This window comes from Arvicanthis niloticus, chromosome 2, assembly GCF_011762505.2.
Source record: "Arvicanthis niloticus isolate mArvNil1 chromosome 2, mArvNil1.pat.X, whole genome shotgun sequence".
NCBI lineage: Eukaryota > Metazoa > Chordata > Mammalia > Rodentia > Muridae > Arvicanthis > Arvicanthis niloticus.
In genome coordinates, this window is record NC_047659.1 from 15507440 (window position 1) to 15521929 (window position 14490).

A 14490-nucleotide genomic window follows, 5' to 3' on the forward strand; every position below is an offset into this window, starting at 1 on the left:
ATACATAAAAACTGGATGAGGGAGACTTTGACTTTCTATAATAATCACATGTTATCCAAATGTTTTAGTTTTTAGTCACTTCAAATATCACAAAGTAGGATGGGGGGGGTAGTGTCACACACCTTTAATCCCAGGACTTGGGAGACAGAGGCAGGCAGATCTTCAGCATGGTCTACAGAGTGAGTTCCGGGACAGCCAAGGTTACATAGTGAGAACCTGTCTCTTAAAACAAAACAAAACAAAACAAACAAACAAACAAACAAAAAAGTAGGGCTGGAGAGATTGCCCAGTCAATTTAAGAGCACTTGTTGCTCTTGGCGAGATCCTGGGTTCAGGTCCCAGCACATGGAACCTTATACAACTGTCTGTTATTCTGTGTGGTTCATGTCAACTTGACACAAGCTGGACAGACTGGAAAGAAGGGAGCCTCAATTGAGAAAATGCCTTCATAAGATTACACTGTAAGGGGCTGGGGAGATGGCTCAGCGGTTAAGCACACTGGCTGTTCTTCCAGAGGTCCAGAGTTCAATTCCCAGCAACAACATGGTGGCTTACAACCATCTATATTGAGTTCTGATGCCCTCTTCTGAGAGCACTCATATACATAAAAATAAATAAAAAATAAAGAAAGAAAAAAAAAGGGATGTGCTGTAAGCAAGTCTGTAAGGCATTTTCTTAACTAAAGATTGATATAGGAGGACCTGGCCCACTGTGGGTGGGGCTACCCCTGTGATGGTGGTCCTGGATTCTATAAGAAAGCAGGCTGAGCAATCCATGGGAAACAAACCAGTGAGCAGCATTCCTTCTGTCCTCTGCATCAGCGCCTAACTCCAGGCATCATCTGCCCTGTTTGAGTTCCTGTCCTGACTTTCTTCAATGATGAACAGTGATGTGGAAATGCAAGCTAAATAAATCCTTTACTCCTCAAGTTGCTTTGGTCATGGTGTTTTATCACAGCAATAGTAACCCTCACTAGGACACTCTAGCTCCGGGGGATCTGATTCCTTTTTCTTGCCTCTGCAGGCACCAGGCACACATGTGGTGCATTTAGCATTCATGCAGGCAAAAATAAAATACATAAAAATAAAAGTAAATACATCTTTCCTTAGAAATATAAAGAAAGCATGAGGCCTATAAAGGAACATTAAATGTGGCCAATTCCAAAGGAAAAAATAAGTCTACAAATTGTCCCCAAGAGATATTTAACTAAAAATAATATGGGGTGTTGGTGTTGATCAAACCCAATGACCCATGCATTTTAGTCACATCTGACAAAGACTTTAAAACAACTATGTTGTGGTTACTCAAACAATTGGGAGTTATGAATGAAATCAAGAAAACAGTATATGAACAAAATGAGAATATCACGAAAAGGAAAGAAATTATGAAAAGGAGGCAGAATAAAATTGTGGCTTTGAAAAGTACAGCAGTGGAAGTAAAATATTAATTGATGGGGTTGGGAAGATGGTGCACTCAGTTGTTCAAGTGTTTGCTGTGCAAGCAACCCAATTTCAATCCCTACACAAAGCCTTACAGTGAATGCCTGGAGTCCCAGTGATGAGGAGGTAGAGGCTGCTGGATCCCTGTAGCTTGATGGCCAGCCAGTGAATCCTCATCAGGAAACACTAGGACAATGAGAGACCCTGTTTCAAAAAGCAAGATGCACAGTACCTGAGTAACAACATATGATGTTCTCTGTCCTCCACAGCACATGGCATATGCATATATATATATATATATATATATATATATATACACATATGTATATATATATATATATATATATATATATATATATATACACACACTCTTGTACACTTATGTATGCTCCATGCATAAAAAAATGTTTGGAGCACTAATAAGGCATATTTGAGCAAGCAACAGAAAGTAATCAGGAAGCTTGAAAGTTTGGATGGGTGTATTTTAAATACCCTAGTTCCTTCTTCCTTATATCTAACTTTTTAGATCTTACACAGCCTCCAGACTTACTTACCTCTTGTTTTGCCTACCAGCATTACCAGATTTCTCTTGAAAACCCCAAATATGATATTGTTACTGTCTCTGCAGAAGGCACCTTTCTGTCTATAGATTGAGCTGTATTTCCCTCCTTTTTAACATTCAGAGATTTTACTGTTCTGGCTCTTGCTTACCAAAGTACTTTATCTCATAACAGCCTCGAATTCTACACATACACTGTACTCATACAATATAAAGTTTCAAATCCACTTTCTGGTAAAAACTAAGCATATTTAAAGCTCTAAATTAGTTTTCTGTGAGTGATATAAGTTACTCAGTGACATTGGTAGGCACTAAAATAGACTAAAGTCTATGTTTTAAAAGAACTCTGGTTACATGGTGTCCCTCTCTTGAAATAGCAACAATAAAAAGACCCTACAGGAGCTGAGAATTAGCCCAGGTGGTAGAGTGCTTGCTTAGCAGGCAAAACCACCCTATGCTTGATACCACACACCATATATAACACTGGGTGTCTTGGTGTATGCCTGTAATCCCAAGCATTGGGAGGTAGAGTTAATAGGATCAGAGATCCAAGGTCATCATCTGCTAAATTGAATTTGAGGCTATCTAGGAATACATGAGAAACAGAGAGGAAAAAAAAGCAGAGTTAGAGTCTGTAAACAAGCATCGTTACTAAATCAGCATCCCATGCTCTACACAATAAGTAATACTATGTGCTAAGTAATTTGCATTGTATGTAGTATCAGGAAGCAAGTCTAGCACAACATTCTAGGTGACTCATTGAACCTTCTAATACAGCTTCTAGTTAGCAAAAAATACAGGGTTTAGAAGACAAACTAATTCACTAATTAATGCAGACTTTTTGAAGCAAATATTCAAATCCAGGAATTTTTTTACTTTCATTTTATTTTAGTTATCTGCAAAGAGCCATTCATTTTCAAATTGCACATTTTAAAAACTTAAAAGGCATTAACTAGTTGCAACTGATAGTCTAATAATTAAATGTGTTAATCAGAAGTAAGGTAGGTGTTATTAATTAAAAAAAGATTACTAGACTGGTTTGTTATTCCAGCATTTGGGAGATAGAGGCAGGAGGATCAAGAGTTTGAGACTAGCCTGAGTTACATGAGGCCCGTGTCAAAAAGAGATTAGATTATTAAACTGAGCTTGTCAACTGAAATGTTAACATTGGTGGTGAAATGTGACATTCCAAATTTGTCTTAACTTGTTTCTATTTTTTAATTTTTTTCTCCTGATTATGTAATAAAGTTTTATTTAAGAAAACTTCATTTACACATGTACTTTGACTGTACTTATGAATCAAGAAATACATGGAAGTTGACCACCAAACTAGTAAACATTTTGTTAGGAGTGCACGAGATTATACTTTCTTTCTCATACTATTTGAAGACTTAAAAGTGGGTGTGTATAAGGAAAAGGAAACATTACTCTTATCCCACAGGAGTTTATGTGTTTTGTGAAGGACAAGTCACAAAGGGGAAGTGTAGCAGCAAAGTTTTTTTTTTTTTTTTTTTTTAATTGCTTTCCTGGTTCTCGTTGTAAATGACTCACAGGAAAAGAGTGTACCACGTTCAAATAAAGAATAAGCGGCTTTAGAAGTATAAATTACTAAGTCTTGTGTAGCAGCAGTGCCTGGCCTAGTATCGAAGACCTGTAATCCTAGCTACTCGGGGTATCAAGACCAGAGGATGAAAGTTCAAGGCTTGCCTGCTCTACAAAGTGTATTCAAGTCCGACAAAGGTAACTCAGTGACACCCTGTCTCAAAATTAAAAATAAGTCTGGGGTTTAGCTGCGTGATAAACGCATGAGGTGTTAGGTGCAATCTTCAGTAACAACAAAGTAATAACTTTCAAAAAACTTGCACACTTGTTTTGTTCTCAGCTACGTTGTTCTTTCCGGATAGGAATTTTAAAGTTCGCTTTATTGCTGTTGCTTTGTATTCGACTTGTAATACCTTTCCAAATAAAATTCTCATCCTCGAGTCACAGACTGAAACAACCGCATTCCTTCGTAGTTTCCTCAGTACCTGAAACCCAGGTCACTGTTTGGAGCCCGATGTTTGATTTGTATATCGGATTCGGTCACATCTTCAGCACCGCAAGTTTGGGGTAAAGCTGAACTGAGAGACATGTTTTTATAAAATAAACTATCACAGTCCTTGGTTGTGTGCGCCTCAGTAAATGTTGGGGGAGTTAAGTGCCGCCTGGCAAACAGGACTTGCTTCAGAAAGGTGGACACAGAGATCCCTCCTGGCCCTCGGCTGCAGTCTCAGTGGTGGCAGAGTTCGAGCCCTGTGCGCAAGCGCGGATCCTTGGGCCGGCTCTGAGCCCAGGTGGGGTGCGGGAAGGAAGCTCCGCCTCGCGGGAGGACGCGGGGCCTATGAAGTGGGGCGGGGGGCGGGCCGGAGGGCGGAAGGAGTTGCTTCACGTGAGCAGGGGGCTGGGGCGGCGGGGAGGCCCAGGCGGCGGGGCCTCCCGGACAGCGCTCGGCGGCAGCAGGTCCGGTACAGTCGCCGTTCCCCTCCTCTCACCCTGGTCTCCTTACCCCGGAGGCGAGGGTTCTTCTGCCGCCCGGGTTAGAATCCGGCTGCCTTCTCTCCCCTCCGGGTGGGGTCGGGCCGGGGATTACGGGGGGGCTTCCTCGACGGGCCGAGCCCTGAGGGGAGCGGAGATGGGTGTGGGGGAGCGGCTACGGAGGGCAGATGGCGCACGCGCGGGCCCTACCCCGCCACCCCCCCCCAACCCCTGCCCAAACCGGTTCCCCCTGTCTGGGTGGGTGTCTGTCTCCAAGCCTTGCAACTGCTGCTCCCTTGTGCGAGATCTCTCCCCTCCCAACAAAGCCGGTTTCTCTTCACTTTTGTGTTTTTGTCTTGATCTTGTTTGGAGATCTGCCGGTGTCTTCTGCCTCAGTTTCTCCCTTTGCCCACTGTGTCGGTGTGTGTGTGACTGAGGTTGCCTTGGGCCTCGGGTTGGCTTCTTTGGCTGCGCCTAATTTGAAAGACTTTCAGCGTCGCTCTGCTTTCTCTTACTGGTATTTTCTGCCTCATTCTCTCCACCTGCGTTTAAAATGTCTCTGGCATCGCACTCTTTCTAAAAGAAACGCCTGCCTGGTCCTGCCTTGTGTCTTCAGTTTCAGCACCCTTCAGGGTTTTGTGAGTCAGTCCAAAGGCTTTCTCCAGCCTTCCAGGGGTGCGCTGTCCATCCCCTAATAGTAGCCAGGTCCATAGTCTTTAGTAATACCTTCTTTGGTAATCTGCACCTGCTTTTACAATCATACTCATACCTGTGGTGCCCAAAGGATCCACTTATCTTGGAAACAGGTGTCCTAAGCAGACTATTAAACGCATGTCCATGCTTGTAGCACTCCTTTGAAAAACCGTGCTCCAACTTGACTTTGAGATAGAGGGGTGGGGGATGGGTCCCCCTACCACGGGAGAAGAATGTCAGGGACAGAGTTTCGCAATGTATTTGATATTTTCATTTAGAACAACACCTGTATTTACATTCTTGTGAATAGAATGTGATGTAAGTATGTGGGCTTCCAGCTACTTTGTTTATCTAGGCAAAGAAACAATGGACGATAGTGAAATTGTCAAACTAGAAAGTCATTTGGAAAAAAAGCTCTGGTGCCAAAGAAATGCATGTATAACTTTTTAATGTAAGCGAAAGACCTGTTGTATTAATCCATATCTATTCATAATACTGTAGATTATATTGTATATTGAAGATTTAGCCAAAGCTTAGTTAGGAAATGAGGATAGGATAGGATTATTTATGATCTTCCTTAAAGGTCAGAATCTGAATTAAAATTTGAATGATTAATTTGTATGTATGTACATTTTAATTTACATGTCATGCTCAGCAGCTGAAGTAGGAGAATCATGAGGTCATAGCAAGACCCTATCTCAAAGAACAACCACCAAAAAACAAATAAAATTTACATTTTTAATACAAAATATCAGATCAGTTTCATAATTAAAGTTACCATATTGCTATGTTGTGGTACATTTTTTTTTTTCAGTTTCTTCAGCTGTGTCTGTGAGTTTGTGTGCGTCTACATGACTAATGATGAAATTCTGTGATCTGCCACCAAGATACACTATACTGTACAACCTTCCTTTGATTTACTTTTTAAACAGTTTTCAGTTAACTCAATGGCTTTACTAAACTATTTTTGGGAACTCAACAACTGTGAATTTTGCCATAGTATTTTGTTTACAATTTACAGGTGATTAGCAGCATAGCATGACTCTTAAACATGGGATCTTCCCTTTTCTCAGTGTACTGTGCACATTATCCACAATAGAGGCATGACTTTTAAATAAGTGAACTTTTAAAGTCATTTTATTTAGTAAATTTCCTGCTAGATAAAGCCTACTATGAAAGATAATTCCCTAGTAATTGTTATAGCAAGTCACTTTCAGGGATTATTTTGTTTAAATCAGGACCAGTGTTGAGTTTGTTCATGAGAACACTGATGTCCTAATGTTATGACATAGCCTGCCCATAAGTATCTTTGCAACTTCCCAGATAGTCATTTATCATTAGACTTTTTTTTTAACAAGTAAATAAATAGACAAGAGTCAGTATTTTCTTGGAACTAAAACATTATTCATCTTCAGGTCCTTGTTTAACCATGTACCTAAATCATTTTGGTACTTTGTATTGTTTTTTCTTTTTAAAGCAATTATTCATAGTTAGACCCTAAGGAAAGAAAATTCAAAGATAAGGAATAGATACCCCCATAAATTTCTGAAAGGAAAACCCTTACCTAAAGCTGCTTAAATGGTTTCTTGATTTTGAATTTTCACAAACGGGTTACTTGGCCATTCTCCACTTCTGCCCTCTCCTGGTGTTGTCAGTGTTAAAAACAATGTGAGCAAACCGCCATTAGCATAGCTGTTACACTTAGAGTGCAGCACTGTTGATGGCTCTAAAGCCTTGTTTCTCTTCATGTCCAAACCCTGACCAAATATGGAAGTGTGCAAGTCATGAACATGTCACTTTATAGAGTTTGGCCTGGAGGTTTCCTTTCTCTATTCACATTTACCATAATACTCAGAAGATTCTTCTTCAGAGTAGAGTTTTATAAGGCCTCGTACCCCCATCCCTTCTTTTAGTCACTAAAAAGTAAAATAAAACACCAATTCTGTCTTGTAAGTTCATAATGGTTGCTAATTAGTATTACCTTGGCAGTAAAATATGAAAATAGATTTTAATTGTTTGCCTGTGTTGCCAAATTTAGAAGTTTGCACTTAACCCAGTACATAATTGTTAAGGGTTTATGGTTAAGGTTTTATCAGATCAGTACTTACATCATAAGCTAGTAGTCTCTCTCTCTAGGCCAGTGTAGCCCCGGTCTTCTGTTGGCTGCTGGAAATACTAAAATGCACCTCACTGGTAGCTTGTGTTGGACTTTTTATGGTATAGTAACTGAGTTTCTGTGATAAATTTAACATAGTGTTACTCAAAATTTAACAGTAATTTGTTTTTGAGCACTTTCTACCCATTTTCCGCCAGCCATTTTGAGAATTACAACCTACAGTGTACAGTCTTGATCTACTTCTAAGGATGAGTATTGCATTATGCATGCAGACTGAGAATGGGGTTTTGTTGTTGCTGTTGTTTTTTCATATAGGTTCTCACTGTCTCACTATGTAGCTCTTGCTGTCCTGGAATCCAGTATGTAGTCCAGGCTGGCCTTGAACTCAAAAACCTGCCTCTCTGCCCCTCAAGAACTGGGATTAAAGGTGAGCCACTATGCCCAACTCAACTCTGAGGATGTTAGAAGTATAGTAAGTACATTAGATTACATGTTGAGTATATGTACAATGTTTATGGAAATGGCCAATGATTTTAATATTTTTGTAGTGAGCTCAGTGCCTTTAAAGGTGTCCTGATTAATGAACTGTTCAATGACACAAGACTTTGTTTTTGGTATCTAGACCTCTGATTACTTGCAGAAGAAAAATGATTTATTTATTGTAGTATCTTTATCTATTGCATCCTCCAGATATTCAGGTAGAAAGTTGATTTCTGTCTAAGTGTGAAATGCTAATACTAAACCAGTCCTGTGTTTACAATATTCTGGTTTTGATTTTAAGAAAACTTTTTTTCAGATAGATTTAGTACATGAATGGAAGTTAAATATATGTGAATTTTGTATCTTCTGGCACAAATGCCTATTACAGTAGTGTGAGATGATAATAAACTGCCTACCATGTGCTTGATACACTTCCCTAATGTCCCTCCATCCCTTTGTCAGTATTGACCAGGCTTCTATCAAACATTTTACATATTCCTCTGAAAAAACAAACAAGTTACAGAAAAGAGAAACTATATTGCTCTTAGGATTTAGTCTTCTACTGAATGACTTGTTTGCTTGATATTAAGTTCACAAACAGTAAAGAGAGGTGAATAATCAGATATTTCAGATCTCAAGTACAGTAGGTGGATATTCTAAATGTAAAAGATTAATTTTCTTAATTATGCATAAGGAGGAGTTATGTTGACTAATTTCCTAAAAGGGTTAAAAAAAAATCTTTGAAAGGCCTTACAGTGTTTTAAAGTATTTATATTTTTATATTTATACAATGCTAATGTAAATTGTGCTTCTTAAATCTGTTCTGAAAAATTTGCTAGCAGAGCTTGGAAGAATAAAATGACCTTGACAATAAGCACTAGTAATTCATTAATATTAAGCCAATTTTCCTATTGTTTCTGGCTGTTGTGAAAATGGATTTCAAATAGCAATTTAAATAGTTTTAGAGATAGTGGTTTGAAGTGGTATGAAGCCAACATACTTAAGAGTTGTAGAGGGAAGAAAAAGTAGTTTCCTAAAGTAGCCATAGGAGCACCGGAAATCGGAAGACCATTTTAGCCCTTTCTGTCTTCAGTATCAGCATTATTGCATTCAGCCAATCAGCACAGGTAAGAAAATTGTCATATCGAGGTATAGTCGGAGGAGTCTCAACTGTGGGAACAGAAAAACATGGATATCCCCAAATCTTAGACTTAATTTAATATGTGATTGGAGATAAAGCTACTTGATAAATTTGAGATTCAGTTTCTTCATTGATCAAAATGGACCTACTTAATATTGTACTGTAAAGCACCTGGTGTTTTCTCTCCTTTCTTAGATAATTCATAAAATAGTAGGATTCAGTCCCCTCATGTTACATAACTAAAGTCACAACCTTGTATAAGGTTTTAAGGGGAAAAAAAATTTAAATCTTACTCTCTTTTTAACCTATTACATTATTACCTTTTGATAAACAAGAAGGCATGATTACTCATGAGAAAATGAAAAATAACTGAAAACATTGACTTTCTGTAGGCATTTTTTTTTTTTATATTCGTTTGGTAAGGATATTGTTTAATTGCCTGCCTGGTCCCTATAGAGGCCAGAAGAGGCTGTCACATTCCCTGGAACTGGAGTTCCAGGGTATGTGAGAGAATATGGTGCTGGGGTCCAAACCAACTCCTCTATAAGAATAATAAATACTCTTAGCTCATGAGCTTTCTCTCTAGCCCCTTGTTCTGTGAACTTTCAGAGTTTTAACCTAGGTGATATAGATAAACAAATACATATTTGAAACTTGTGATTAAGCCTTTAAACAAAATCCTTTTTCTTAAAAAAAAAAAAAGTGGTGCATCTCTTCTACATTGATTAACTTTAATGACATAGTAATGAAAGAATCCACCTTGAAACAGATAGATATTCTGTAATTCTGTTGCCTAAGAGGTACCCAGGGGTACAGCAGTCATGGTAACAGAAGATAGAATAGAATGATGGCTGCAAGAGACTAGAGATGAGAGAAATTCTAGAAGGTGGTGGTGTGGATGGGCTTAGTGCCACAGAACCTGACACTTAAACATGTCTCAAGTGGTGAAGTTGTGGCACATGTGTATTTGACTGTGATGGTAGAAAGGATTGCAACTTGTGGAACACTTGGAAGAAAACTTTGTCTCATAACTCGTTAAAGAGTAACTTTCAGATAAGTTGGCTTTCTAATTTTTATTTTCAAGTATACCCAAGATAATGTTTTTTTGTTTGGTTGGTTTTGGTTTTTAAATTTAAGCTTCAATTAATGAGAAGGCTTACTTTCACATGTTTCATTACTTCACTTAATACAGTTTAAAGCAGCAGCTTTAAGTTAAAAGTCAGACTTTAAAACAAAGCTATACCTATTGTTTAGCAATTAGTGTTGGGAAATAATTTATATTTTTAAAGGCAGGGGAGGTTTTCATTGAGTTAATTAGATCTGTCCCTTCCTTTTCTGGGGGCAGACTAGGAGAAAGGCATGCGAAAAATAGTGCAAGAAAAACAAGTTTAGAACTGACAAAATGAAAATAGCTAAGACCAGTGTATGTATTCTCTTATTACTCTGCTTATTTAGATTTAGTGTTGGGGATCAAACCCAAAGCCTCACACATGCCAGGCCTGTGCTCTGCAGCTGAGCCCCACCATAGACCCTTGCTGGGGGTTTTGGGTATGGGGTGCACCTGTGTCTGTGGATGCTGGAGGTGGACACTGGGGATTGTCCTCTTGCATTTGTTTTAAGATAGTTTCTCTTGGTGAACCTGAAGCCCATCGGTTAGTTACCTGGTCAGTGAACTTCAGTGTTCTCCTTGACCTACACCCTGATGTTGGGGTTATGGGCATATACTATATTGCCTGGCTTCTATTCTTTAAAATGGGACATAAGGATCTGAGTTCAGGTCCTCTTGATTGTCATGGCAATAGTGACTTTTGCTGCTGACCCATCTTCCCCGTACTCATTTTACTTTAAAAGATAAAGACCCTGTGGGAATTGGCCTGCTATGACAGCTTTGGATCTTGTTTTGTTACTTTGTGTTGTAGTCCCTGAGCTGAAAGTAATATTAACCAGAAGACAGGCTGGAATACATAAAGAACAGAGATAGGGATACCAAGGAGTGAGATACTGCTCAGAAAAGAGCAGAACACCTAGGCGCCTGGGTTTCCACTAAGTTTCATAATTTCTCTGTGAACCAAAGCAAATTACCTAACCTGTTTTAGCTTTGGTCTGTCATACAAAGTTAATATTCATCTGACAAGGTTAGTATGGCACTGACAATGTTTTTGAGTGCTTTTTAGTTCCACATTGTGCCTAAAATTGGCACTCAGTACTTAATACATATCACTTTCTTTTTAGATTTAGCAAGGTTTGTTAAGCATCCTCCTTACGACTCCATAAAGCTATACTCATTTGCTTATTGAACAACACAGTTTACTTACTAAACAATGAAAAATGACGAGAAGTAAGAGTGAAGGGGTGAATGTGTGTGCTCCTAAGGAATCAGGGTATATTTTGAAACTCAGTTTTGTTTAACTATCTTCTTGGCCACGACATTTGAGGTTTTGATAGAGTCAGAGATGGTCAAGGGTAGTAGCTAGGGTAGTTGCCACACTCCTATAATCCTAGCACCCTGGAGGCTGAGGTAAGGAACTAGGATTTTAAGGCCAGATAGGGCTGGCTATGCCATGAGATTTTTGTCTCAAAAGAATGTGCTGTTGTTGGATTTGTTTTGTTTTGTTTTTTTTCTTATTATCAGTCTTCTGTAGCTATATTTCCAAGTACTTGCATATAGTATAGCATATTAGTCAGTTGTCTTTCTATTACTATATCCTACTAATTACACTCATGCAGTATTTGTTCCCCAGTATGTTACAGGGTATGAGAGTCATTCAAAGACCCCCTACTCATGCAAAAATGGTAGAATATTTGCATATAATCTGGGCACCTTTGCATATTCCATATACTTTTTTTTAACTCACATCTTAGAATACTTGATATAATGTAAATACTTTTCTTTTGTTATGTTGTATTTTTAGGTGCTATGGGAGGAAAGTACATGTTGGGTATGGATGTAATAATTTTTTATATATTTTGGATCCTCAGTTTAATGCATGGATGAGAAATACATGGATTTGGAGGGCGGTGTACCGACTATTCAGCTTCACTGAGCACTTCTAGTAAGCAAGCATATGAAGATAATATAAATAAAACATAGTCTCTTGCTCACAAATAGTTCGGGTATACTGCATTGCAGCCATGAATTTCCAACATGTAATGTGGTGGTTTATAGTTAATATTTACTTCTAAAATGACTACAGGATAGGTGTAGTATATACCATAATTCTTGTGTTAAGACCTAAAAGCAAACAAAAAGACTTAGAAGCACTAGCATGAGATAATGAACATTTCAGAAGGAGAATGGAAGGACTGGCTCCTTAAGTAGGTCATTAAATTTTATTGGAGGGGGGAAAAGCTCACTGAAGAAATAGAGACATATTTCTCACTTAGGAACCACCATGTACAACGACTTAAGAGCCTAAAAGTTAGTGGACTATTTGGAAGATTTGTAGTATGATTTGATTGTATGGTAAGATTAAAATGATACCTGGGCTCAAGATCTTACTATGTAGCTATACATATTACCATAGCTGACCTGGAACTCATGTAGACCAGGCTGGCCTCAAACTTAGAGAGATCACTTGCCTCTGCCTCCCAATTGCTGACATTAAAAGCCTATACCACCATGCCTGACCACAAGTAAATTCACTGTTAACCGATGAGATTTATTTTAGAAACTAGAAACAATACAAATTTTAAATTTGTATCTGAAAAAATCAATGATTTCTATTGTACTACTTTCCATTTCAAAACACATTAATGGAATCTGTAAGAGATCAAGAATGAATATGTGTCTTCATTCAGCGAGAGTTAGATATATTTAAAAGTCATTTGTGTGTGGAGGGAGCCACTATGCATGTAGAAGTCAGAGGGACAGCTCCTGGGAGTTGGTTATTTTCTACTGGTTTTGGGAATAGAACTCAGGAACTCAGGTAACTAGGCTTAGTGTCAAATGCCTTTATCCAACAAGCCATCTCACTGCCCTTCAGGTGCATTGTTTTCTGTGTTTTTTGTAGAAGTGCATAGTCAAACATAAAATTGTCATTTAATGTCACAAAGCATTGAATTTGTGCAAAAAGTTTATAAAGAGATTTATTGTTGTTCCCCATTTTATTTATTTGTTTATTTAAAGCAAAGACTCACAGTGTAGCCCAGGCTGTCTGTTTCAAACTATGAGTGCTAGAATTGCATAGCTGCCTGCCTGCCTGCCTGCCTGCCTGCCTGCCTGCCTGCCTGCCTGCCTGCCTGCCTGCCTTTTTAAACTTTTGTAATAGAGAGTCCTACATTCCCTGCTAAATTTGAATGTTTAATAACCCTACCTCAGCTTTCTAAGTGCTGGGATCACTGGCATGTACTATCATTCCTGGCCTGGCCTAGCTGAGATTATTTCAGTCAAAATCTCTAGTGGTCTTTCATGTGTTAGTAGGATAAAAGTAACGAAAGGTTGGATGGTATGAAAAAATAACATCATTGGACTTTGAAATATGCCGAAGGATGCATAAGTGAAAGAAATCACCTATCACCTTATGTGACTTGACTTGTACTTATTTTCTTTTTGGCTTTTTGGGTTTGTTTTGAAATAGCCTCACTATGTATAGGCTGGCTAGAGCTCACTATGTATTTAGATAAGATTGGCTTTGCACTCATAAAAATCCACTGCTCCTTCCTTCCCAGTACTGGGATTAAAGACATGTGCCACCATGCCCAGCCTGATTTTATTAAGATATGTAGAAAAGGAAACATTCCAAAGTTCTGCTTACCAACATGGGGCTCTTGGTAACATATTTGAATCTTACCACTCTTGTGAAAAAAAAAAAGAACAATCCTTTTTAGTATCTACCAAACACCATGACATAGTGTTCATGTCATGGGAGGGCTGGGGCTGTAGTTCTGTTTATAAAGTGTATGTGTGGCATCCACACAGTTTGGGATTTGATTCATAGCACTTTATAAACAAGGCGTGGCACCACCAGTAATCCTAGGGGTGTCATAGTTATCCTCTGCTAGAGTTGAGTTAGTGACCATCCTGAGCAACATAGAACTCTGTTACTTTTCCCTCCCCCAAAGTGCTGACATTCTTTCTTCTGTAAGTAGGATAGATTTTACTCTGTTGTGCTGTACAAAAATAAGATTTTCTTTTCAAAGTATTTCTTTATTTAGATTAAAATAAATTACAATATGTGTTATAGTAAATATTTAATCTCAATTGGGGGTTTCTACCCTACCTTTGATTATTTAGTTCCTAGATAAATGACAAAACTTTTATATTTATGATAAGCTTTTAATGCACTCTAGCTGGGCAGATATCTACTCTCTAAGCTACTTCTCCATCAATAACTTTATGTCTTAGTTAAGATTTTACTGCTGTGAACAGACACCATGATCAAGGCAAGTCTCATAAGCACAGTATTTATCTGGAGCTGGCTTACAGTTCAGAGGTTCAATTTGTTATCATCGAGGCAGGAGTATGGCAGAGTCTAGTCAGGCATGGTGCTGGAGGAGCTTCATCTGTAGGCTGCTAGGAGAAGACTGGCTTCCAGGTAGCTAGGACAAG

At 38.6% G+C, this 14490-nt stretch overlaps 1 protein-coding gene across 3 annotated transcripts in view; it reads left to right on the forward strand.

Moving 5' to 3' along the window:
* The window catches only part of Rabgap1 (RAB GTPase activating protein 1), a 123508-nt gene that overhangs the window by 4334 nt on the left and 104684 nt on the right, over positions 1 to 14490 (forward strand). The window contains exon 2 of one of the 3 annotated variants that reach the window (XM_076928657.1): positions 3552 to 3738. The exons of 1 other annotated variant lie outside the window; for it this stretch is intronic. The gene's annotated coding sequence lies outside the window, so the exon portion shown is untranslated. Of the gene's footprint in view, positions 1 to 3551; positions 3739 to 4377; positions 4498 to 14490 lie in introns of those variants that run through there. One more of the 3 variants, XM_034494779.2, reaches the window with a different exon arrangement.